Genomic DNA, 26,029 nt, shown 5'->3' on the forward strand with positions numbered 1-26,029 from the left:
ATTTTGGGGATGTATGGCTGAGAGAGCTACAGCTTGTCAGGAATGCCAGTGACTACCTGAAAATGATGCATCTGACGTTATGACAGGAAGAGACTGTGATCTGGGATTCTGCACGCCTGCTGTAGTTTCGCCAGTTTAGCCTACCTATCACAGAACGATATTAATTCCGTTGTACGAAGCGTTATATCATGGTCGTGTGAATAAATTACCTGATCAAACGTACCCAGACACCTATTGAGGACATTAATAAGCTGTGTGTCCATCCTTCCCCTTTGTACCAGCCTCAGCTCTGCTGGAGACAATTTCGGTGAGGTGTCTGAGTGTGTGTGGAGGGATGGTAGCCGATTCATGAGCCGAAGCCAGAGAAGGTAGTGTGACCTGGAGCGAAGTCGAAACCATCCCAGAGGTTTTCCGCTGGATTCAGACTGGGACTGTGGACAGGCCACTCCATTTGAGGAATGTTAGCCGGCCGCGGCGGGCGAGCGGTTCTAGGCGCTTCAGTCCGGAACCGCGCTGCTGCTACGGCCGCAGGTTCGAATCCTGCTTCGGGCATAGATGTATGTGTTGTTCCAAGGTTAGTTAGGTTTAAGTAGTTCTAAATTCTAGGGGACTGGTGACCTCAGATGTTAAGTCCCATAATGCTCAGAGCCATTTGAGCCGTTTGAGGAACGTTATTATCCCCAAACCGTTGCCTGCTGACGCTGCTTTCTGACTGGGTGGACTGTCATGCTCGTACAAACTACCATCGTCTCCTAAATGTTCCTCTACTGTACGCAGAAGAATGCTGTAGAATGAGTTGATATGCTTCCACATTTACTATTTTCTTAAGCACAATAAGGAGACCACACTCTAACCACCACACCGCTACACCACCTCCTCGCTCCACTGTTAACACTATATATGACAATACGTCTGTCCCTCCCTCTCCTACCTCTTCCCTCATGTTCATTGCTCTATTATTCTACTTCTCACAAACAAATAGTAGCTGTATTTCTTTTCTCCATTATATTGTTATTATTCCCACTATTTGTGTCATACCTAGCAATCCATCGGATTACGACAGGGTATAGCGTGACTCATTACTCCACTCGTTTCCAGTCATCAACTGTCCAGTGACGCTTAGTATTGGCTACAGAAATGTGTGAGTTATGAGGACCTGCTCTACCACTCTAACCCTTCTTTTCATATCCCTGCGCTAAGTAATTATTTTAGCTGAAATGCTAGTAGCACTTTAAAAGTAATGAGTGATTTCTCCTGTCGCTTTTTTTTCCTTTAGTGAGTTTCGATTCCCCCCGTAGGGGGCCGGCTGGCAGCACCTTAGTACGGCACTCTTCAGCCTGCAGAATTTTTAAAAACATAAGAAGAAGATAATAACCAATAGAAGCAGGCAATAAAAACGGTGACTTAAATTGTAAAATGGCATAAAATTGTGGAAGTTAAAACATAAAACAAAGGGTTGGCGATGCTAATAAAATATACAGGAAGCAAAATGGCTCTGAGCACTATGGGACTTAACATCTGTGGTCATGAGTCCCCTAGAACTTAGAACTACTTAAACCTAACTAACCTAAGGACATCACACACATCCATGCCCAAGGCAGGATTCGAACCTGCGACCGTAGCAGTCGCGCGGCTCCGGACTGAGCTAGACCACCGCGGCCGGCTACAGGAAACAGAAACGTAACATAGTAGACAGACAACTAAAAAAACACCGCGACAGTCTGGTTTCTGTTCGCAAGAGATATAAAAATCACACCCCGCGACAGTATGATTTTCGTTCGCAACACTTCGGAAAAGACGCACAACACTTAACTCACTTGAAATACTGCACTGAAAAGTTGGCACGAAGAGACACACTAAAGCCAAGGGCAGATTGTGGGGGGGGGGAGGGGGGGGGGAGGGTGGACCTGAACAGATGAGGGGATTTCTTCCGCTCATTTCATGCGGTTTTTACAAGCAGTCTCCCGCAATGCTCCACGGTCCCTCCCCGTCGGTACATGAGGTGTGCCTGGCCTTTGTGTAGATGTGGTTGTTCCTCCACGCTTCCACCACATAATCACATAATCAATAATCAACTTGGGGAGCTTCAGAAGGCTTGGAATGTCCCTGGTGCATTTGTTCCTCACGTAACATCCGCATTCGAAGTCACAGAGCTCTCTCGCTGTTATTGCTTCTCTACATACTAAGCCCCTCATCATTTTATACTGGTGGGCTCGCCTCCCGTGACATCTAGTGGTCACTTCTGCATAACATACTAGTCTCCAATTACTTTTGATCATTATTAACTATGGTCATATTGGCAAACTTTACGAATAATGACTGTGTAGAATAATTATCTGCATTTTTCTGCTGCCAGTCACATTTATTTCTTTTGTGTTTAACACGCTCAAACACGTTTCAAGCCTGTTTTGCTCATCATCACGCGTTTACATAACAAAGTATATGAGATGCGTTACTATAAATGTGACGTAGTTCACATTCTATGTGACCATCAAGAAAAAATTCTATTTGCGTTCTAACATAATTTCGTCCCTACAAACATCTTTAGCTCAAGAGACAGCATCATCCAGAAAATTATGCGTCCTAATGACAACACTTCCTTCTCCCCATTCGCCCGTAAACTTCGTCTCTTCTGATATTTACCAGAGGCGTCTATCTAGCCTGAATCTTTTTTTTTTTTTAATCGAAGAGACAGCCAGTATACACAGTATCTATCTGGTGCACCATTTTTTCGTGGTTTACAGGTACGGATATGTCCAAAACCTTATTGATTTCTTTGCCATAGTAAAATTAAAACATTTAGGCTCCCTCTTTCATCTAACGAGGCATACTTCATACTTTACGTTACGTTCACTGCGATTCTTATATCTAATATGGAATTTAAGGGTTAAAAACACGGTTAAGTATGTTACAAATAGTGGAAACAGTAATACTACATCGCAGAAAAGAAATACCGTTACTTACTATACGTTTGTGAACAGTAGAGTAATGAAGATAAATTGCAAGGTGGTAGATTTAAGCTATAAATAACGGCAGCAATGGACGTGGGGAACGGGTAGGACACGGAGGGAGAAAGAGGAATGTGACAAGTAATGAAGAGAGGGACGCGAGTGACTGAGAAACGAAAAGAGAGGCAGCAGTGACAGTAGGAAGATGACGCTATTTGCTTCATTGTTTGAACGAGAGAAATGGTCACGTGTGTTAAGTTTTTAGGAGAAAGTGTTTCAGGTTTGTCTTCAATTACCTACGCACCCCTGTTTCGCACGGGAAGCACTAAGTATCCCCAGTTGACAGTTTTAATATTCACATCAGTGATCCAAAACTTCCCTATACGATACATCCACGATTCGTGTGTCAAAAGACACTTTTTCGACAGCATCTATTGAATGCAGCTGCTGGAACTCGTCCAAGTTTATAAAATGCACCCGATGGGCAAAATGCTTAAAACGCGGTAGATGTGGCCGTGTGTGGCGAAGTGCACTATTCCCTCCAAAGTCATATTCCCCGCTCCCCCTCTGTTCCACTCGCGGATCGCGCGAGGGAAAAAGACTGTCTGAACGCCTCAGTAACAGCTCTAATTTCACTTATCTTTGAATGGTGATCATTGCGCGATTTGAAAGTTGGTGATAATAATATATGCTCTACATCCTCGGCGAAGATCGGATTTTGGGATTTAGTGAGCAGCCCCTTCCATTTAGCGCGTCGTCTATCTGCAAGTGTGTCCCACTTCAAACTTTCTATGAGCTTTGTAACGCTCTCGCGATGGCTAAATGTACCAGTCACGAATATCGCCGCTCTCCTTTGGACCTCTCAATCTCTTGAATCAGTCTCAAATGGTATGGGTCCCATACAGACGAACAATACTCTAAGGCTGGAGGAACTAAAGTATTGTAAGCAATTTCCTTTGTTGAATGACTGCATGGCTTCAGAATTCTACCAACACACCGCAATCTAGAGTTCGCCTTACCCGTTACTTGTGTAATATGATCATTCCATTTGAGATCATTTCGAACAGTCACACCCAGATACTTGACGGATGTTACCGCTTCCAAAGACTGGGCATTTATCTTGTACTCGTACATTAATGGGGATTTTGCTTTGTTATACACAGTAGTTTACACTTACTAATATTGAGAGATAACTGCCAGTCATTACACCACGCATTTATTTTCTGCAATCACGCATTTATTTTCTGCAAATCCTCATTGATATGTTCAGAACTTTCGTGTGTTACTACTTTTCTGTAGACTACAGCATCATCGGCAAACAGTCTAATGCCGCTGTCAGTACCATCAACCAGATCATTTATGTACGAGTAAACCGTAAAAATCAAAGGACCTATTACGCTGCCCTGTGGCACACCTGAAGTTACGCTAGTTTCTGTTGAAGTGTCCCCACTCAGGACGACATACCGCTCTGTCTGTTAGAAAACTTTCTATCCAACCGCATATGTCATCGGATAGACCGTAAGCGCGCACTTTTTGGAGCAAGCGACAGTACGGAACAAAGTCGAATACCTTTCGAAAGTCGAGGAATATGGCATCAACCTGGGAGCCGGTATCTAGAGCCTGTCGTATATCATGCACAAAGAGCGCCAGCTGTGGCTCGCAAGAGCACTGTTTCCTTAAACCGTGCTGGTTTCTGCAGATGAGCCTCTTAGTCTAGAAAGGTCATTATGTCTGAACACAAAATATGTTCCATGATTCTACAACAAATCGATGTCAGTGAAATTGGCCGGTAATTATGTGCATCCTATTTTCTACCCCTTTTATAGATTGCTATGGCCTGGACCTTCTTCCAGTCCCGTGGAACTTTCCGCTGTTCCAATGATCTCTGATAGATGGAGGATAACAATGGTGTTATATTTGTAGCATAGTCAGCCTTACGGGGATACCGCCTGAGTCACATACGTTTTTTGAGAAAAGTCGGGAATATTCTACTTTTTTCTTGCTTCGTTTTTTCAACAGGATTCGGCAAGGACTCATGCAGCCAACGTTTGGCTGCACGCAATTAACGATGACAGAACCATTAATTCAATTTCTCAAAGATAATTATAACGCGTGATGAATAATTTCTTCTTTAGGTGTCAGAAACGCGTGGAAAACAATGCCTGGCAGTTAGAGCATCTCCATGCATGACATGGGTGAGTACAAAATTTATTTGGAAGTATTTTAAATTTAGTACTGCGGTAGCAGACGGGCGACACGGCATCTGATTCACCAAGCAACGGAGGGCTCGTTGGTCGCCAACTGCTACAAGGTGCGTGCTGCCATAGGATGAGTGGAACACCCTTAAAAATGGTTGAAATGGCTCTGAGCACTATGGGACTTAACATCTGAGGTCATCAGTCCCCTAGACTTACAAGGGAACCTCCCCATCGCACCCCCTCAGATTTAGTTATAAGTTGGCACAGTGGATAGGCCTTGAAAAACTAAACACAGATCAATCGAGAAAACAGGAAGTAGTTGTGTGGAACTATGAAAAAAATAAAGAAAGCAAAATATACAGCACGGTAGCTCAGCGTTTTCGGTCAGAGGGCTGGCTGCCCTCTGTAATAAAAAACTGAGGTAATCGATCAACAACGAACTTAAACCGTTGTCTTACGACGTCCGCCCCGAGCAGATGTAACGAACAAAAGCGAGCAAAATGAGATTTTTATAAAAAGCGGCGTGGTCCCGTGTGCAGCTGCGAACCGAGAGGTCCTTGGCTCAAGTATTCCCTCGAGTGGAACGTTTACTTTCTTTACTTTCGCAAAGTTATGATCTGTCCGTTCGTTCATTGACGTCTCTGTTAACTGTAATAAGTTTAGTGTCTGTGTTTTGCGACCGCGCCGCAAAACAGTCTTCGAGTTCCACCTCGTTCCACGACTTCTTTGCAATATTTAATTGTGCTTGTTTCCTCCATTCTTTAAATTTCTTAAATTTATTTGTTACTTCACTCCATAATCTATGTTTGCGTCTTTTAATTGGTTTGGACAGTAACCTGTATTGGAGCATTTCCTTCATGTAACCCAAAGAAATGGTTCAAATGGCTCTGAGCACTATGGGACTCAACTGCTGTGGTCATTAGTCCCCTAGAACTTAGAACTACTTAAACCTAACTAACCTAAGGACATCACACACATCCATGCCCGAGGCAGGATTCGAACCTGCGACCGTAGCAGTCTCACGGTTCCGGACTGCGCGCCTAGAACCCCCAAAGAAATACCATCACATTGAAGTCGTAGTATTTCCTCTGCGTGTTCTTCGTACGGATCTTCAACAGTCTCATCATCTGGTCCCCGCAGCAATCAGCAAGGTATCGTCATCACCACACGTACTGTTCATCAACAAATGTAGTAAATAATCATACAAATGTTCGACAATCGTTCGATCCCTTAAGGAACTTTCTGATTCCTTACAGTTCGGAAAATATTCATTGACCTTGTTATTGAACTCGCGAGCTATATTTGCTGGATTCATATTGCCCCCGGAATACATCTCACGTATTTAATGCACTCTCGTCCAAAGTATCGAACAGTCAACTGCCAGCCAGGGAGCCTCGTTAGCAGGAATACTCTCTCTGCCGTGAGCTGTAGTCGACTGACGTCGTGTGTTTCGATTTTTGTTTAGGTGTAGCGTCCCCATACTACGGCGCAGTTATCTCGCATCGGGCGGACGGACGGACAGATAATAATTGTCTGAAAATAAAAAATAAAACTTTTCACTCGAGGGAAGACTTGAACCAAGGACCTCTCGTTTCGCAGCTGCTCACGCTACCCACAGGACCACGGCGCTAGTTATGTCCTTGATGTTGCACATGGACTACTCAGTTTGTATATTTCGCTTGTTTTTTTTCATAGTTTCACACAACTTCTTCCTGTTTTCTCGATTGGTCTGTGTTCAGTTTTTCAAGGTCTATCCACTGTGCAAACTTATAACTAAATCTGAGGGGGGGGGGGGGGGGGAGGGTGCGATGGGGAGGTTCCCTTGTTAGAACTACTTAAACCTAACTACCTAAGGACATCACACACAACCTGCGACCGTAGCAGTCGCGCGGTTCCGGACTGAAGCGCCTAAAAACCGGAACACCCTTATTTCGACCAAAATGCCGCTCGTGTAAAACGTTGCTTGTTAGGAATCAAACACGTCGACGTGGAGAACTGACAGAACGGCAGTATGGGTAGCAGTGTCCTTTTGTCTGCCGTAGTTCAGTACAGAAGAGAGCTGGGGCAGGAGGTCCCCGCGTGCGCTACACGGGGCAGCGCAAGTGGCTTCCTTCGGTGACAGGTAGGTCGGGTTTGCTGACCGCCCCCACGCATGCAACAGGTGGCGCGTCGCAACCTGCAGCAGCTGTTGCCTTGGCAACGCGTTGTGTGCCGGGCACCGCGAGCTGCGTGAACTCGCGCCTTGCGCCACAGCTGAGCGCCTCCAGGCAGCCAAATGGCGGGCACGTGTACCACAGCCAGGGCCCCGGAAATTGCCTCACGTGGAACCCGCATCAACGCTGCTGTCGCGGCCGGCGCGCGCAATGCCACACACGCTTCGCGCAATAACTGGCTCGAATCTGCGTCAGCACACAATTGGAACAAACGGAAAACGCCAGCGCCGGCTTCTTGTTATGCTTTGGAATGTGCGTCAAAGGGATCCAAATTATACACTCGAAACGTGTATGGTCTGTTTACGAACGTCCCTGCTTAAACTTCCCCATTCCTGCTTAAGGGGGGGTAGGACGTCAAACGGGCCGACTTGGAGCAGGAGAGGCATCACAGGACATTTTAATTTCCACTGTCTATACTTTTACAAATAAATTCATAAAACTTTGTCAGCATCACCAGGAAGGATTCAGAATTTACACTCACAGCAGTGGAAGTTCGAAAACGTAACAAAATAATTTTTTTTACATGTGAAATTTCATCATTTTTTCACTTACTAATGGCAGTATTTGTTGCTATAGGTACACTTTTCTTCATAAGTAAGAGAGATTCTTCGATGAGTTTCGCACAGCATACAAGCCATACTCAAAGGCGTATGAAACTCTAGAATTTTACAAATCTATTAAAAATTGTGGTAAAAATTGAGGTAATTAACTAGAAAATTTGTGTTTTTTCTAAACATGAAGTTTAAAATATAACAGCTCATTCGTTTTTTCATAAATTAAATAAATTCTAGAGTTTCATAGACCTGTAAGTATGGTTTGTATGCTGTGCAAAATTCATCGAAGAATCTCTCTAACTTATGAAGAAAGGTGTACCTATAGGAACAAATGTAGCCATTAGTAAGTAAAAGAATGATGAAATTTCACACGTAAAAAAAAAAATGTTTTGTTATGTTTTCGATCTTCCACTGCAATGAGCGTGAATCCTGAATCCTCCCTGGTGATGCTGACAAAGTTTTATGATTTTATTTGTAAAAGTATAGACAGTGGAAATTAAAATGTCCTGTGATGCCTCTCCTACTCCAAGTCGGCCCGTTTGACGTCCTACCCCCCTTAAACTTAAAGACGGCAGTATGGGACTTAACATCTGTGGTCATCAGTCCCCTAGAACTTAGAACTACTTAAACCTAACTAACCTAAGGACATCACACACATCCGTGCCCGAGGCAGGATTCGAACCTGTGACCGTAGCAGTCGCGCGGTTCCGGACTGAGCGTCTGAACCGCTCGGCCACCGCGGCCGGCAGTAGGCGAAGAACGAACAATAATTAGTAGGACAGGAACCGTTATACAGAAATACAGCCTTTGATACAGATAGCTCATTGGTATACCAAGCCAACGGTGTGAAGTGAACTTTGTACATAACCGTAGCTCATCTAACATTTAATTAGGATCGGTTTAAGAAAATTTCTACATCTTCTGAAACTTACGGCTCTTTATACACGCCAAGACGAAGAAGACATTATCGATATCGTATGAATGTCGCGAGAAGAAAGGTGCGACAAATCGATCACAAAAGCAATTCGACGCTATAGGCTACAAAGCGCCCGACCGTACTGTGGACGACAAACATCTACATCTACGTGATTACTTCGCAATTCACAATAAAGTGCCTGGCAGAGGGTTCAATGAACCACCTTCACGCTATCTCTCTACCGTGCCACTCTCGAACGGCACGCGGGAAAAAAGAGCACTTAAATTTTTCTGTGCGAGCCCTGATTTCTCCCTATGTAGGTGGGTGGCAACAACAATGTTTTCGCAATCGGAGGAGAAAACTGGTGATTGAAATTTCATGAAAAGATCGCGTCGCACCGAAAAGCGCCTTTGTTTTAATGATTGCCACTCCAATTCACGTATCATGTCTGTGACACTATCTCCCCTATTACGCGATAATACAATTCGAACTGCCCTTCTTTGTACTTTTTCGATATCATCCGTCAGTCCCAACAGAGTTTATGAATTTCTGTACACTCTTACAAGAAGTTGGCAATGTTCCATTTAATCGGGCAATGGGAAATGTAGATTCTGCGAGCAAGTTGTGTTTTAATTGTGTAATCATCGCTTGGAAGACTCTTTAAACCAGGACACAATAGCGCCTTTCTTAGCAATCATATACAACCGCTCGCTTGACGAAAGGTCTGCTCCTAAAGACTGGAAAGTAGCACAGGTCACACCAGTATTCAAGAAAGGAAACAGGAGTAACCCATTGAATTACAGACCCATATCACTGACCTCAATTTGCAGTAGGATTATGGAGCATATAATGTACTCCAACATTATGAATCAACTTGTAGAGAATGACTTACTTATACATAACCAACACGGGTCAGAAAATATCGTTCTTGTGCAACACAGCTAGCTCTTTATTCCCATGAAGTAATGAGTGCTGTGGCCTAAGGGATCTCAAATCGATTCCATATTCCTAGATTTCCAGGCTTTTGATACCGTTCCTCACAAGCGACTATTAATCGAATTGGGTGCATATGGAGTATCGTCTCAGTTGTGTGACTGGATTCGTGATTTCCTCTCAGAGATAGACGGTAAATCATCGAGTAGGACAGAAGTGATATCTGGCGTTCCGTGTCATAGGCCCTCTGCTGTTTCTGATTTACATAAATGATCTAAGTGATAATCTGAGCAGCCCCCTTACATTGTTTGCAGATGACGCTGTAATTTACCGTCTAGTAAAATCATCAGGCGATCAATTCCAATTACAAAATGATCTACAGAGAATTTCTGTATGGTGCGAAAAGTGGCAATTGGCACTAAACAAAGAAAAGTGCGAAGTCATCCACATGGGTACTAAAAGAATTCCGATAAATTTTGCGTATACGATAAATCGCACAAATCTAAGGGCTGTCAATTCGACTAAATACCTAGGAATTACGAGCAACTTAAATTGAAAACACCACATAGATAATATTGTGAGGAAGGCGAAAAAAAGACTGCGCTTTGTTGGCAGAACACTTAGAAGACGCGACAAAAACCACTAAAGAGACAGCCTACATTACACTTGTCCGTCCTCTGCTGGAATATTGCTGGGCAGTATGGGATCCTTACCAGGTAGGATTGACGGAGGACATCGAAAAAGAGCAAAGAAAGGCAAGCTCGTTTCGTGTTATCACGCAATAGGGGTGTGAGTGTCAGTGATATGATACGCGAGTTGGGGTGGCAGTCACTGAAACAAAGGCGGTCTTCTTTGCGGCGAGATGAATTTACGAAATTTCGATCACCAACTTTCTCTTCCGAATGCGAAAATATTTTGTTGACACCCACCTATGTAGGGAGAAATGATCATCATACTAAAATAAGAGAAATCAGAGCTCGAACGGAAAGCTTTAGGTGTTCCTTTTTCCCACGCGCCATTCGAGAGTGGAATGGTAGAGATGTAGTATGAAAGCGGTTCGACGAACCCTCTGCCAGGCACTTAAGTGTGAATTGCAGAGTAACCATGTAGATGTAGGAATGAGCCGATTCGTGCAGTACGAGGACACATGCCATTACAGCAGGACGGAGAACAACCGAAACGAATAAAGCCTTCGGCTTTTGGAGTGACTCCAAAGTGAATGGACATACACACCATAGTGCACGCGTATAGAGAATTCTACTACTGTTATGGAATCATACTACTAATTTCGTAAATTCTGTAACTATTACCTTGTAAGAAGCACATGGATAGACCTTCAGTTAACATTTTAGTTAAATTATTGACATCCCTCTCTTTCAGATAAGAACAAACAGCACAGGAAAAAGTGTCTCCTTCCATCACGCTGAAGGAACAGGTCGAGGCGTGGTAAACACTGGATAACGCGAGATGGACTTCAGCCATGTATTTCCCTCAGTAGACAAATAGGTACAGGTAATTTACATCATCTCCGACAGGAAAAAGTAAACAACATTAACTGAAAATCACCAGAGAAGAGTTCAGATGCCAAAGGGGTGCAGCGATGGAGTCTTTCTTTGCTGCTCAACCTGTACACTGAAGTGAAAGCGAGGAAAATGAACAGACGATTCAGAAACTGGATTAAAATGCAGGGCCAAGGCATACCAATGACAAGATTTTCTTATAACATTACTATTCGCAGCTAAACTGAGGAAGCATTGGAGGATCAGTTGACTAGAAGGCAACAAAAAGTGATTTTCGACAAACTTAACATCAATATTGGGGATTAGGCCGTAGCCAAAGTCAACGAATTCCGTCACCTTGGAAGCAAAATAACGGATGAAGGGTTAAACAAGGATTACATCAGAAGCAGACTAGCACGGACATTGTCAAAAGAAGTGAGCTAGTATCAAACACATGTCTTAATAGGAGGAAAATATTTATGATAATGAACGTTTAGAGCGTAGCATTGTATGGGAATGAGTGTGGCAAAACGAAAAATAATGGAATAGAAGCTTATGAGATGGTTCGTTGTGGGACTCATAAAAATTAAGTGAACTGATAAGATTACAGATGACATTCTCTGCAGAACCGGTGACGAAAGATTATATGGGGAACACTAACGAGAGGAACGGACAAAATGATAGGACGAAGAAAAACCATTGTAATAGAGGCCGTCGTAGTGGGCAAAAATTGTATGGGAAGACAGAGATTGTGACATATAGAAGAAATGATTGTAGATGCTGAAAGTGCTGCTCTGAGATGAAGCGATGCACACAGCAAAGAGAAGTGTGGCGGGACCGACAAAAACAGTCAGAAGACAGAAAAAAAGAATATATTCGCACTTGGCGAACAATGCTTCACCATAAGTTACTGACCTTCCACTGTTCCAGATAAGTACACATATCGGTACAGGAAACGTGTTTCGTTGTATTTTGCATTGGGGACATCACGTGGCTGGGAAACAACTGATAACGCTAGGCAGATTTTAGCTATGTATTTCCTTCCGCATTTGGCACAGTATGTCCGGACAAGTACTTGTCTTCAAAACCTAGACACTAGTATGAAAAAAAAAGAAAATGTTATCATAGCCTCAGCAGTATTATGTGGACGTGTCAGTATTGCATAGTTGGCACATATTACGAAATCATAAGAAACGCTGCAGTCAGCTTTTTTGTGAGTGCTAAAGAATCTGGAAAGGGTTGAGATGGGCATCTGAAGCGCACAAAACGCCCTACAGCAGCCACTGTTCCAGGGTACTGAGTGAGCGACGTGATGAAGACATTGGCCACCCAGTCAGGATCGAACCCACGTCCTGCCATCCCAGTTAAGATTCATCTGTGGTTTTCCTAAACAGCTTAATAAAAATGCGGGACAGATGCCTCTAAAAAGTACACAACCGATCCCCTTGAGTCCTTGCCCATTCCAAGGCTGCAGTCGCTCTCCATTGACTATGTTTTCGACGGAGCGTCTAGTCCCAGTCTGTCCTTATTCAGAATGTGTCTAGTTGAAGCACTGGTGGATAAATCCAGAATTTAAAAAAACAGCTTGCGCGAATGCGACATATTTCCCATTCGGTGCAGTGTAAAAGAAAAAAAATGAAACTAATAAATCTACTGACGGGCACTAGAATGATACGTGTTGACCAGACAGACGCTTCTCACCAGCGTTCAATTCTAAAGGAAAACCTAGGAGTAGCACATAACTCCGTACACATCCATCGTGTGAAGTTTGTGAGCCGTAGACTACATGAGGAGTACTTCTAGCGAAATTACGTCATTCGTCACTGGTATTTTATGAGATGTTACAATAATACAATGCACAACAAAATTTACTCTAGTCATGCGCTTAACAATGATTTCAAGGTATGGGTGAATAAAAGTAATTTTGAGCTTTATAGCCGGCCGCGGTGGCTTCGCGGTTCTAGGCGTGCAGTCCGGAACCGTGCGACTGCTACGGTCGCAGGTTCGAATCCTGCCTCGGGCATGGATGTGTGTGATGTCCTTAGGTTAGTTAGGTTTAAGTAGTTCTAAGTTCTAGGGGACTGATGACCACAGCAGTTAGGTCCCATTGTGCTCAGAGCCATTTGAACCATTTGAGCTTTATATAATTTCAGTTTGGGGAAGTTACTACCAAACTTTCTGGTAAGAATAACGGTTCAGCAGTGTCAAAAGGGACTCGAAGCAATCTAATCTCCTTTAGTGGTCCGCTGACAAGAAAGCAGAAACGTCTATAAACAGCTAAGGAGCGCCTGGTGGCGAATGAGACGGTACCTTTACTGTTCATGCTGCACACTAATAACTTATTGTTTATTATTAGCTGTAATATCGGGTTGTCCCAGATGATGCAGTTATCAGTGACGAAATTCTATCCAGTAAGAACTAGAGTAACATCCAGTTGCATCTCGACAAACTGTCACACTGATGTCAAGGCCAGAAACTTGTTCTCAGTGCAGGAAAAATACGTTATGGACTTCACGAAAAGTAGAACCATGGTGTCCTTTAAGTACAAGATTGAGTCACAACTAGAATCGGGAGTGCCACGCAAATATTTGGGAGCAACAGTTTGTGGAGGCATGAAATGGAGTGACCATACAATCTCAGCCGGCCGCTGTGGCCGAGCGGTTCTAGAAGCTTAAGTCCGGAACCGCGCTGTTGCTGCGGTCGCAGGTTCGAATCCTACCTCGGGCATGGATGTGTGTCAGATAATTAGGTTAGCTAGGTTTAAGTAGTTCTAAGTCTAGGGGACTGATGAGCTCAGATGTTAAGTACCATAGTGCTTGGAGCCATACAATCTCATTTCTACGTAGGTAAACCAAATGGTCGGTTACTATTCATTGGTAGAATGAAAAGCAGCAGTTTGTATGCTACAAATGAGGTTGCATACAAAGCTCTTGACCATCCCGTGGGACCCATATCAAGCCGACTTTACGGGTAACATGGACAGTATACAAAGAACGGAGTACTAAATGGCCAAATGCTCGCTTGACTGGCGAGAGAGCGCAACAGTAATGTCGACAAATCTTACATCTACATAACTACTCTGCAATTCACATTTAAGTGCTTGGCAGAGGGTTCATCGAACCACAATCATAATATCTCTCTACCATTCCACACCCGAACACCTAAACCTTTCTGTTCGAGCTCTGATTTCTCTTATTTTATTTTGATGATCATTCCTACCTATTTAGGTTGGGCTCAACAAAATATTTTCGCATTCGGAAGAGAAACTTGGTGACTGTAATTTCGTAAATAGATGTCGCCACGACGAAAAACGTCTTTTCTTTAATGGCTTCCATCCCAACTCGCGTATCATATCTGCCACACCCTCTCCCCTAATACGTGATAATACAAAACGAGATGCCCTTTTTGCACCCTTTCGATGTCCTCCGTCAATCCCTCCTGGTAAGGATCCCACACCGCGCAGCAATATTCTAACAGAGGATGAACGAGTGTAGTGTAAGCTGTCTCTTTAGTGGACTTGTTGCATCTTCTAAGTGTCCTGCCAATGAAACTTGGCTCGCCTTCCTCACAATATTATCTATGTGGTCTTTCCAACTCAAGTAGTTCGTAATTTTAACACACAGGTACTTAGTTGAATTGACAGCCTTGAGAATTGTACTATTTATCGAGTAATCGAATTCCAACGGATTTCTTTTGGAACTCATGTGGATCACCTCACACTTTTCGTTATTTAGCGTTAACTGCCACCTACCACACCATACAGCAATCTTTTCTAAATCTCTTTGCAACTGATACTGGTCTTCGGATGACCTTACTAGACGGTAAATTACAGCATCATCTGCGAACAACCTAAGAGAACTGCTCAGATTGTCATCCAGGTCATTTATATAGATCAGGAACAGCAGAAGTCCCAGGATGCTTCCCTGGGGAACACCTGATATCGCTTCAGTTTTACTCGATGATTTGCCGTCTATTACTACGAACTGCGACGTTCCTGACAGGAAATCACGAATACACTCGCACAACTGAGACGATACCCCATAGGCCCACAGCTTGATTAGAAGTCGATTGTGAGGAACGGTGTCAAAAGCTTTCCGGAAATCTAGAAATACGGAATCAACTTGAGATCCCCTGTTTATAGCGGCCATTACTTCGTGCGTTGCACAAGAACGATGCTTTCTGGAACCATCCTGATTACGTATCAATAGATCGTTCCCTTCGAGGTGATTCATAATGATTGAATACAGTATATGCTCCAAAACCCTACTGCAAAACGACGTCAATGATATAGGTCTGTAGTTCGATGGATTACTCCTACTACCCTTCTTAAACACTGGTGCGACCTGCGCAATTTTCCAATCTCTAGGTACAGATCTACCGGTGAGCGAGCGGTTGTATATGATTGTTTCTCTCAGTATATCGCGTGATGATTCGCTTAGAAATTTTCAAGAAACGACTTAAAGGGCAGGAACCACAAAAATTCTTCAGCTCCCTACGAGATCAAACAGTTAGGTATACAGCAGGCATACAGTAATAAATGCAGTCTTCTTGCCGTGCTCTATGCTTGAACCCTCAGATAGTAATTAATGAAGTACCCTCTGCCACACGGTTTACGGCGTATAGCTGGAGACAGTGTCTTGGGATGTCTGGCCGGATACTTTTTTCCCGTGCTTGTACTCTGAGGGACCGGCAACGGGCAGAGCTAAGAGTTTGGGAGCAGAGCAGGCGTGATCAAATCGGATCGGGCGGCCAGCAGCCTAGGCTCACCTTGTCATCGAGGTCGTAGTGTACAGGCGCTGCGCTGTCGTGGTACCGGCGACTACATTCCTCACGGTCGCGACTGTCGAGGACTTGAAACCGCTCCGATTAGTCCCAAGCCCGGTGGCTCGCTGGTGCGTGCTGCTGGCTGTCCGCTGGCGGAATGGGCGCCCAGCGCAGGCGCGCACGCGAGGCGGCCCAGCCGGAATGCCCGTCACGTGATCGTCTGGGGCGGCGGGGTGGGGGTAGGCGGCCGTTCCACTCGTCTGGACGCCGCACACCCACTCTGGCACGTGGTCCCTTCCGTCTCGTTTCTCAGAAGTGACTCTGACCGACAAGGGCAGCGTAAAAAAAAGGTGCGTTTCGTCTCGACTGTGTGGTAGGCCAGGAGCTCAGAATGGCAACGCAAGTAGGGTTGCCAGGCGAACGACTTTAGCCGGACATTTTTACGGCCGTGTCCAGCCAAACACAGAGGGGACCAAAAAAACGTATCCACCGTTTAAATGTCCGTAACTTGCAAACTAATTGGCGGAGTTGTCTCATTTATGGTGAAAGTGTAGCTTGAAGTCTACCTTAATGGTATCACTGTAGGTGTTCGAAATGGTCACCATTTGGGTGACCAGATAGAACTGTTTAAAAAGGAGGACAAACAGCTTCAAAAAGGAGGACAAAGAAAGAAAAAAGGGGACACATCAAACGGTGTCGTGGGCCGTGGGGTTTCCTACCGTGTGGTTTCGTACGAGCAATGGCACACTAAACCTGTCAGAGGCCAGGGCCGGCAAAACAAATCGCGGCTCCCCTTGCTGCCCCCACCCACCCTCCTCCTCCGAGAGTTTCAAACGCAAACGGAAGGAAGTCCCACAGTGGTTATCAACTTCATTTTGTGTCCTGATAATTTACAAAGTTTAACGTTATTTTACGTATCACCGAAAGTGACTGCTCTCGTAATCTCGTTACTATTATTTAATAGCTATGTTGCCCCTTATACGACAGCAATCATTAAATGATTTCTGTTGTTCTAATGTACTAAAAAAAATTGTTGAAATGGCTCTGAGCACTATGGGACTCAACTTCTGAGGTCATCAGTCCCCTAGAACTTAGCACTACTTAAACCTAACTAACCTAAGGACATCACACACATCCATGCCCAAGGCAGGATTCGAACCTAATACCATAGCGATCGCTCGGTTCCAGACTGTAGCGCCTAGAACCGCACGGCCTTATAGTTAGTAATTAGATAAGGATTTACGCGGCAATGGGCGTGTTCATCTGAAAGAAATTACAGAATATTTCCCTACGGGTAAGTGCGGCATATAAAGTGTCGATAACTAGAGTGTTCTTCTTGATGTCTGTACAGATGATAAAATTCGTTGCTTAATATAGATGACTCCATCAATGTTCATCTAGTGGGAATTTCATCTTTATAAAATGAACTACACAATAATCAGCACAATAAATGATTGTGTTTAAAAGTGTCTGACAGAAAAGTGGGCAACCAGCTGTCTGAGTCCTCATTCCACCTTCCTCACCAAAAATTCTGGAAGCTTCACAGGATGAGTGACCATGTTATCTAAGAAATTAACCGAGTAAAATTTCAGTTTTGTTGAGATAAAAATTCAATAAATAGCAGATTCAAAATTAAAACTTTAGAAATACTGTTAAAAGCGTACTTTTGTGAATGAGATCCGTCAGATACAAATAATTAGTTTCATATGACATATATGACGAAACTCAGCAAGTTAACTTTGCGAAATTATTGATGCTGATCGACGACGACACTGAGAAACGGTGACAAAACCTGCACTGAGGGTGAGCGACTGGGGCAGGCAAGCTGTGGGGGAGGCTCAGTTTGCAAACACCTCGTTAGGAAACCGGTTGTTCGGGACAGCTTCGCTACCTGCTGCACCCTTGTAGGAAACCCCACCGTAGGAAACCCCACGTAGCCCATCAAACAGGGCCAACTGCAGAGCTTTGGACAAGTCACGTGACAGCCGGGAATTACCGGTGAAACTAGGAGTTAGTGGTCACTGATGGTCAGGTGATGGTTAACTGAGCAATATAAAAAATTAAAAACATTAATTGTGGTGACAGTGTGGCGTTAATTGTTTTGTTATGTCAACAAGACGGAATTATTTACAAAGCGAAAAACGTAAGACCATGCACCTCCATTCGACGCACCGCTACGAACATCTATAATTCAAGCAGCAGCTGACGACATGTAAACTGCACTTTAACGTTCCAATTATAAATAAATTGAATGACTATAAAACAATGAAATAAAACCATGACAGTTAATCTGTCGAGTTATTTCTTACCTTTATTGGTCACTGAGACGTACATTCCAGCTCCACACATCTTAACATTCCACTTCAAATTCATTTCTCCCTTTCTTGAAAGCCGGACATTTGCAGCAAAGGACATCAGAAAATGTGCACTTTCGTTTAGGCATAGCCAAATATTTTACGTAACTCACTCGGTAATCTACAGGAAGCCAAGCCAATACAAAGCGAAGATACGAAACGAAAATTTTAAATAATCGATATTTGCATTCGCTTATAGGGTGATCAACGATAACATCGATGATCCTGGTGCCACCTACTAACACCGCCTTCGTGCATGTTTATCACGAAGGCTGTGCCAATAGTTAAGGTATTTAAGAAAAGAGCAATAGAACGCGACGAATTGTAAATTTAACTGTATTACGCTCAACTTTGCGAAAAAGCCGGACACTGTTAAAATGCGCCCAGACCACGGACAAAGAGCTAAAAAGGAGGGCATGTCCGGATTAATCCGGACGTCTGGTCACCCTACTCACCATTAACATCCACACACAAACGATGCCAGCGAACTGCAGCACGAACAACTGACTGCAACATGTTCAGTTGGATATTTGCACATGAATGTACGATGGATTCTCGACGTTCATCCAATGTGCGTGGCTTTTGTCGATAAACGACGTCCTTTAATGTTCCCCACAGGTAAAAGTCCAGAGGAGTTAGGTCTGGGGAACGTGGTGGATACTCCACAGCACCTCTACGGCCTATCCATCTTCCTGGTAGGTTTTCGTCGAGATTCGCCCTAACACGATTTTGGTAGTGGGCTAGGGCACCATCTTGTTGAAAGTAAACTCTTACGTCTCCATACAAGTCTCGGATGGCAGGTAAAATGGATGTCTAAAGCTTCTGAAGGTACACCTCACCAGTAACTGTGCCGTGAAAGAAGAATGTCTCAATCAAGCTCCGGTAAGACAACCCACAGCACACATTTACTCCTGGCAAATTCACGGCTTTGTCTAGATGGCCGTTCGGATTTTCGTCTGGCCAGTAGATGCAATTTTGGCGATTTACTGTACCATTGAGTTTGAACTGTGCCTCATCAGACCACACAATCATCTCTGCAAACTCTTCATCGTTGCGCACCATGTTAGTAAACTACTCGCAGTACTCCATTCTACGATCTGGATCGTCCCCGTTCAATGCGTGTATCAATCGTGGGATGTAGCACTTCCACTTCGCTGTCTTCAAAATTCGCCGAACACTTGAGCGACTGACTCCAGTTTCACGGGCACACTCTCTCACAGGCTTCTGTGGTGAGCGAGTGAATTGTTGTAACACTGCTGCTGGTCCCGGCGGAGGTTCGAGTCCACCCTCGAGATGGGTGTGTGTGTGTGTGTGTGTTTGTCCTTAGGATAATTTAGGTTAAGTAGTGTGTATGCTTAGGGACTGATGACCTTAGCAGTTAAGTGCCATAAGACTTCACACACATTTGAACACTTTTGTTGTAACACACGACGGGAGTTAGCTGGACTTGTTACTGTTACAGGTCTTCGAGATCGTTGTTTGTGTACATCTTTAACAAGGCCTTCGGTTTCAAATTTGTCTCGAATGCGACGAATCGTTAAACGTGTCGGTGGCTCTGTTTGATACTCATTTCGCCATTGCCATTGAACCTCATTAATGTATTCGTACTTAAAATACCATTTCAAAACTCACTTCCTTTCATCGAATGTAAGCCTAGCGCCAGCCATGTTCACTCGAGTAACTGAGCTGTGTGAGTGTTCAAATGTGTGTGAAATCTTACGGGACTTAACTGCTAAGGTCATCAGTCCCTAGTCTTACACACTACTTAATCTAAATTATCCTAAGGACAAACACACACACTCATGCCCGAGGGAGGACTCGAACCTTCTCTGGGGCGAGCCGCACAGCCCATGACAGTAACTAGGTGCAACTAAGAACAAAACACTATCTGGCGACTGTCATCTTCCAAAACAAAACAACGCAATACAACGCCTGTGTGGCGATTGCCGGAACTACAAACTATTACACTACCAAAGATGAGACAACTCCGTCAGTTAGTTTGCCAGTTATGGACTTTTAAACAGTGGCTATTTTTTTTTTTTTGGACCCCTCTGTATATACCAGTCTGGCCTGTCCGGATTTTGTTAGGGTTTTTAGCGATAAAGCGGAGAACTCACAACTATGGCCCACTCAAGCTAATGACCTAAGAGCGTCGAAGAAGTGCAAGGACATATACCATAAGGTTATATTGACATACCAACCAATGTTATTGTTGTCTGTGTCCTATTTTTTCTTTCTAGCTCAAACGAGTGTAACATAATATGAAGTCACAACCACGCTATGGACAGAGCAAACGAGGCAAAGTAAAATGTGCCGATGAGCCGATACCAAGGCGGAAGAATTTAGAGCAAACAGGAATAGTATGTACATAATTGCCAAAGACTGCTTAAAATCCTGTGTATGTAAATTTAGCACCCAGTCAAAGTACTTTCAGTGGATGCCATTAGCCAATGCTCCGACCTGTGAACGTGCAGTAGATACTACTGATATTTTGTCTGGAAATAACGTAAAGTTCGACAACAGTAAATTCTTTGATCAGTCGCAGAATATCGCGAAATCCATGCAAATAAGACGACTCGCAATTATTGAAATTGGCAGAATATTACTTTGCATATCCAGACCCTAGTTCCAACGTCGTGAGGAAGTTTTTTTTTCTTAAACGCCCAGTGGACAAAGGAACACAATAAAGTGCAAACCAAAGGAGTCACATAGATGATGACGTTCTTGTGTAATTTAAAATATTCCTGTCAATAATTCCAAGAAATTATTTCCAAGAAATATAACGTTCTTGATAAAGTGGCTTTATAAATGAAAAATGTTAAAGGTTAACTACTTATTATTGTTATTTCGTTATAGGTCTAACTGAAATGACGAAAGTTGTTGAATATCTTTTGCTTCTCTGTCTGCGAACAATAATTAACTGTTTAGTCCAAAACTTTTAGTTTATTTTGGTATAAGATGGCCTTGCGAAAAAGACTGAGCAATTAAGAAGACTGAGTACTTAGTTGCTATCATTATTGCCAAGTTGTCAGGCTGTTTAAGGACTGTTTATTTTAGTTTAACCGCGTTTCAATTTCGTGTCGCAAAACCTGACTGTAACTGATCATTGATAAACGTTTGAAAGTACCCAACAACACACATTTTTGTTTAAAATAGGTAGTCCGGTTTTTAGGGCAAAATGTCCGCCTAAATACATCCAGCAAAAAAAGTTTTGCATCACTCCGGTTCCCAGAACTCCTGAAGATGGACGTTGACTGTCGATATTGCATAACAGACACAGTCCCTTTGACTGTTCAGAGATGTCATTAAACCCGACCAAAGATGTAAACAACCATGCATGAGCAGCGCCTATTAGACGGGGGGGGGGGGGGGGGGAGGGGTGCGACAGCCGATCAGTTCCAGTCATTCCACCATGAAGGAGGTACACGACTCGTGTTGTCTGTAGTTCAACCATGCCTAGACAGTCAATATCGCGGTTCAATCGCGCTCACATGTTTACTTTGTGCCAGGAAGTCCTTTCAAAAAGTGTCCATGCATCTCAGAGTGAACGAAAGTGATGTTGTTCAGACATGGACGAGATACAGAGAAACAGGAACTAGATGACTTGCCTCGCTCAGGGCGCCCTCGGGCTATTACTGCAGTGGATGACCGCTACCTACGGATTATGGCTCAGAGGAACCCTGATAGCAACGCCACCACGTTGAATAATGCTTTTCGTGCAGCCACAGAACGTCGTGTTACGCCTCAAACTGTGCACAAGAGGCTGCATGATGAGCAACTTCACTCCCGACGTCCATGGTGAGATCCATCTTTGCTACCAAGACACCATACAGCGCGGTACAGATGGGCCCAACAACATGCCGAATGGACCATTCAGGATTGGCATCACGGTCTGTTCATCGATAAGTGTCGCATATGCCTTCAACCAGACAATCATCGGAGACATGTTTGGAGGCAACCCTGTTAGGCTGAACGCCTTAGACACACTGTCCAGCAGGTGCAGCAAGGTGGAGGTTCCCTGCTGTTTTGGGGTGGCATTATGTGGGACCGACGTAGGCCACTGGTCGTCATGGAAGGCGCCTTAATGGCTGTACGATACGTGAATGCCACCCTCCAACCGATAGTGCAACATATCGACAGCATATTGGCGGAGCATTCGTCTTCATGGACGACAATTCGTGCCCTCATCGTGCACATCTTGTGAATGACTTCCTCGAGGATAATGACATCGCTCGACTAGAGTGGCCAGCATGTTCTCCAGACATGAACCCTATCGGACATGCCTAGGATAGATTAATAAAGGGCTGTTTATTGACGACGTGACCCACCAGCCACTCTGAGGGATTTACGCCGAATCGTCGTTGAGGAGTGGGACAATCTGGACCAACAGTGCCTTGATGAACTTATGTATAGTACGCCACGACGAATGCAGACATGCATCAATCTAAGAGGACGTGCTACTGGGTATTAGTGGTACCGGTGTGTACAGCAATCTGGACCACCACCTCTGAAGGTCTCGCTGTTTGGTGGTACAACATGTAATGTTTGGTTTTCATGAGCAATAAAAAAAGGCAGAAATGATGTTTACGTTGATCTCTACTCCAATTTTCTATACAGGTTCCGTAGCTCTAGACTGTCCTTCACCACATATTCTCAGCAGGTGAGAGATGTCGAGTACTTTTTGACCAGAACAATAATCGAACGAACACTATAACGAAGTAGGTCACGAAGCACAGGAAACTTGCGGTCTTGCGTAATCTGGCTGCAAGATAACGTCACGGAGAACTCGAAACAGGGCTCCGCCGAGACCTTAACACACCCAAAAGGTAACCTTTGCTGTCCAGATTTCCGGCCATGAGAACCACAGTCGATTGCTTTGTGCACGCAATGATACTCTATCCCATTATACAGGCTATCGTGCGGTGTTCTCAAAAACGTTGTAGTCAGAACAGTGTTGTTTGTATTTGTGAGTGCATCATATCGCAGCCACGTGAATTCGAACGTGGCTAAGTTCTTGGTACTGATATGGTGGTTGCTTCCGTAAGTAGATAGCTGAACTGTTTGGTAGTTTAAGAAGCACCGTTACGAAGATTATCGCGCATACAAGGAAAGCGGAAAAACGTTATCTGTTGCTAAGTCACAACGTGGACGAAACTGTGTGTTGAGTGATCGTGACGGTCATTGGAGAGGACTGTGATGAAAAATAAGAGAACTACAGCTACAAAGTCACTGCAGAACTGAATGACGCACTCACCAATCCTGTCAGTACCAAAACGACACGAAGAGAGCATAATAAACAGGGGTTTGCAGGGCAAGCTGGAATTCCAGATCACCTATTAGTGATGCAAAGCAGCATAACAGGAAAACGTGGTGCTTAAGCCATAAGTGCTAGACAGTGGAGAAATGGAAGAACTTCATTTGGCCAGATCAGTCTTGTGGCAAAGTTTACATCCCTGGAGTGAAGCATAATGAGGCTTCAGTGATCATTTGAGCAGCCATATTGTGGTGTTCCATGAGCCACAGGGTTACTCTGCAAGGTCGCATTATTGTCAAGCATTATGTGACCATTCTGGCTGATCTGATCCATTCTACGGTACAATGTTTGCACCTCAATAGTGATGCTATACTCCAAGACGACAGAGTCCCTCTTCACACAGTTCACGTGTGAGATTGTCTGCACTTTTACGTCTGCTCAGTGAGTGTAGTAAACGGCCTTGATTTGCCTGGGCATTGAGTCAAACGGAGCTTGGATGGCGTGTACAGGTATAGCTGCCCATGCAGCTTCAACACCATACCACAGTTCATCAAGAGTAGTCACTGGCGTATTGTGATGAGCCAGTTGCTCGGCCACCATTGGCCAGATGTTTCCAATTGGTGAGAGATCTGGAGAATGTGCTGGACAGGGCAGTAGTCGCACATTTTCTGTATCCAGAAAGGCCGGTACAGGACCTGCAACATGTGGTCGTGCATTACCCTGCTGAAATGTAGGATTTCGGAGGGATCGAATGAAAGGTAGAGCCACGGGTCGTAACACATCTGAAATGTAACGTCCGCTGCTCAAAGTGCCTTCAATGCGAACAAGAGGTGACCGAGACATGTAACCAATGGCACCCCATACCGTCACGCCGGGTGATACGCCAGAATGGCAATGACGAATACACGCTTCCAATGTGCGTTCACCGTGATGTCGCCAAACACGGATGCGACCATCATGATGCTGTAAACAGAACCTGGGTTCAACTGAAAAAAGAAGGTTTTGCCATTCGTGCACCCAGATTCGTCGTTGAATACACCATCGCAGGCGCTCCTGCCTGTGATGCGGCATCAAAGGTAACCGCAGCCATGGTCTCCGAACTGATAGTCCATGCTGCTGCAAACGTCGTCGAACTGTTCGTGCAGATGGTTGTTGTCTTGCAAACGTCCCCATCTGTTGACTCAGGGATCGAGACGTGGCTGCACGATACGTTACAGCCATGCGGATAAGATGCCTGTCATCTCGACTGCTAGTGATTCGAGGCCGTTGGGATCCAGAACGGCGTTCCGTATTGTCCTCCTGAACCCACCAACTCCATATTCTGCTAACAGTCATTGGATCTCGACCAACGAGAGCAGCACTGTCGCGATACGATAAACCGCAATCGCGATAGGCTACAATCCGACCTTTACCAAAGTCGGAAACGTGATGGTACGCATTTCTCCTACTTACACGAGGCATCACTACAACGTTTCACCAGGCAACGCCGGGCAACTGCTGTTTGTGTATGAGAAATCGGTTGGAAACTTTCCTCATGTCAGCTCGTTGTAGGTGTCGCCACCTGCGCCAACCTTGTGTAAATGCTCAGAAAAGCTAATCATTTGCATATCACAGCATCTTCTTCCTGTCGATTCAATTTCACGTCTGTAGCACGCTTTCTTCGCGATGTAGCAATTTTAATGGCCAGTAGTGTATGATCCTGTCCCTGAAGTTAGCTAATATGATGTGCAGATTATAACAAAAATCATTAGAAACGCTGCTGTAACTTAACTAGAATGCATGAATTTAAAAAAGTGAAAGTTTGGAATTTATTATAGAAAGACAAAAGAGCTATTCCCTTTTTTATTCTACATATAATTATCAACTGTGCATTCAGGGGCCAAGTGATAAACAACAATAATGTCCAATTACTTTTGACACTCAATAAGAAAATATTTGTCTTGGCCATATTGAACTAACAATTATTAAAATCGTTCTCTACATAAGAAATTTTTTATCACAGTAAAGAATGATTAAAATCTTCATTACATCTACAATGTCTAAGCTGGTCAATGCACTGAGTTGCTGGAGAAGAAATTTACTTTTTGAATCAATGAAAAATCTCTCATGTACTCAGTATGAAGGTGGGTGAGTATCCTAGCTTTTGATATTCAATGGTCAAAGCGTACGCAAGTTGGAGTGAGCAAAATATCGACTCAACATTTACTGTGGCCTAATGCACGGTGGTACTTTAGCAAGCAGCATCTGCAATGGCGTTGTCTCCGTGCAGGCTCTGCAATGCTAATTCCGTTCCGTGGCCTTGACTGAATTCACTGTCTTAACTTCCCTGCATTCTGTAGAATGTTAATTTTTCCCTAGTCGAAATAATAGCTATTGCACACCCGCTAAGGGCTGGA

The 26,029-nt window shown here is 44.1% G+C and overlaps 1 protein-coding gene across 1 annotated transcript in view; it reads right to left on the reverse strand.

Moving 5' to 3' along the window:
* Positions 1–16,192, reverse strand: part of LOC126336788 (putative phospholipase B-like lamina ancestor) — a 125,737-nt gene extending 109,545 nt beyond the window's left edge. Inside the window, exon 1 of the mRNA XM_050000822.1 lies at positions 16,029–16,192. The gene's annotated coding sequence lies outside the window, so the exon portion shown is untranslated. The remainder of the gene's footprint in view (positions 1–16,028) is intronic.
* Between the last annotated feature and the right edge of the window lie 9,837 nt (positions 16,193–26,029).

This window comes from Schistocerca gregaria, chromosome 1 (genome assembly GCF_023897955.1).
Source record: "Schistocerca gregaria isolate iqSchGreg1 chromosome 1, iqSchGreg1.2, whole genome shotgun sequence".
In the NCBI taxonomy this organism is placed as follows: domain Eukaryota; kingdom Metazoa; phylum Arthropoda; class Insecta; order Orthoptera; family Acrididae; genus Schistocerca; species Schistocerca gregaria.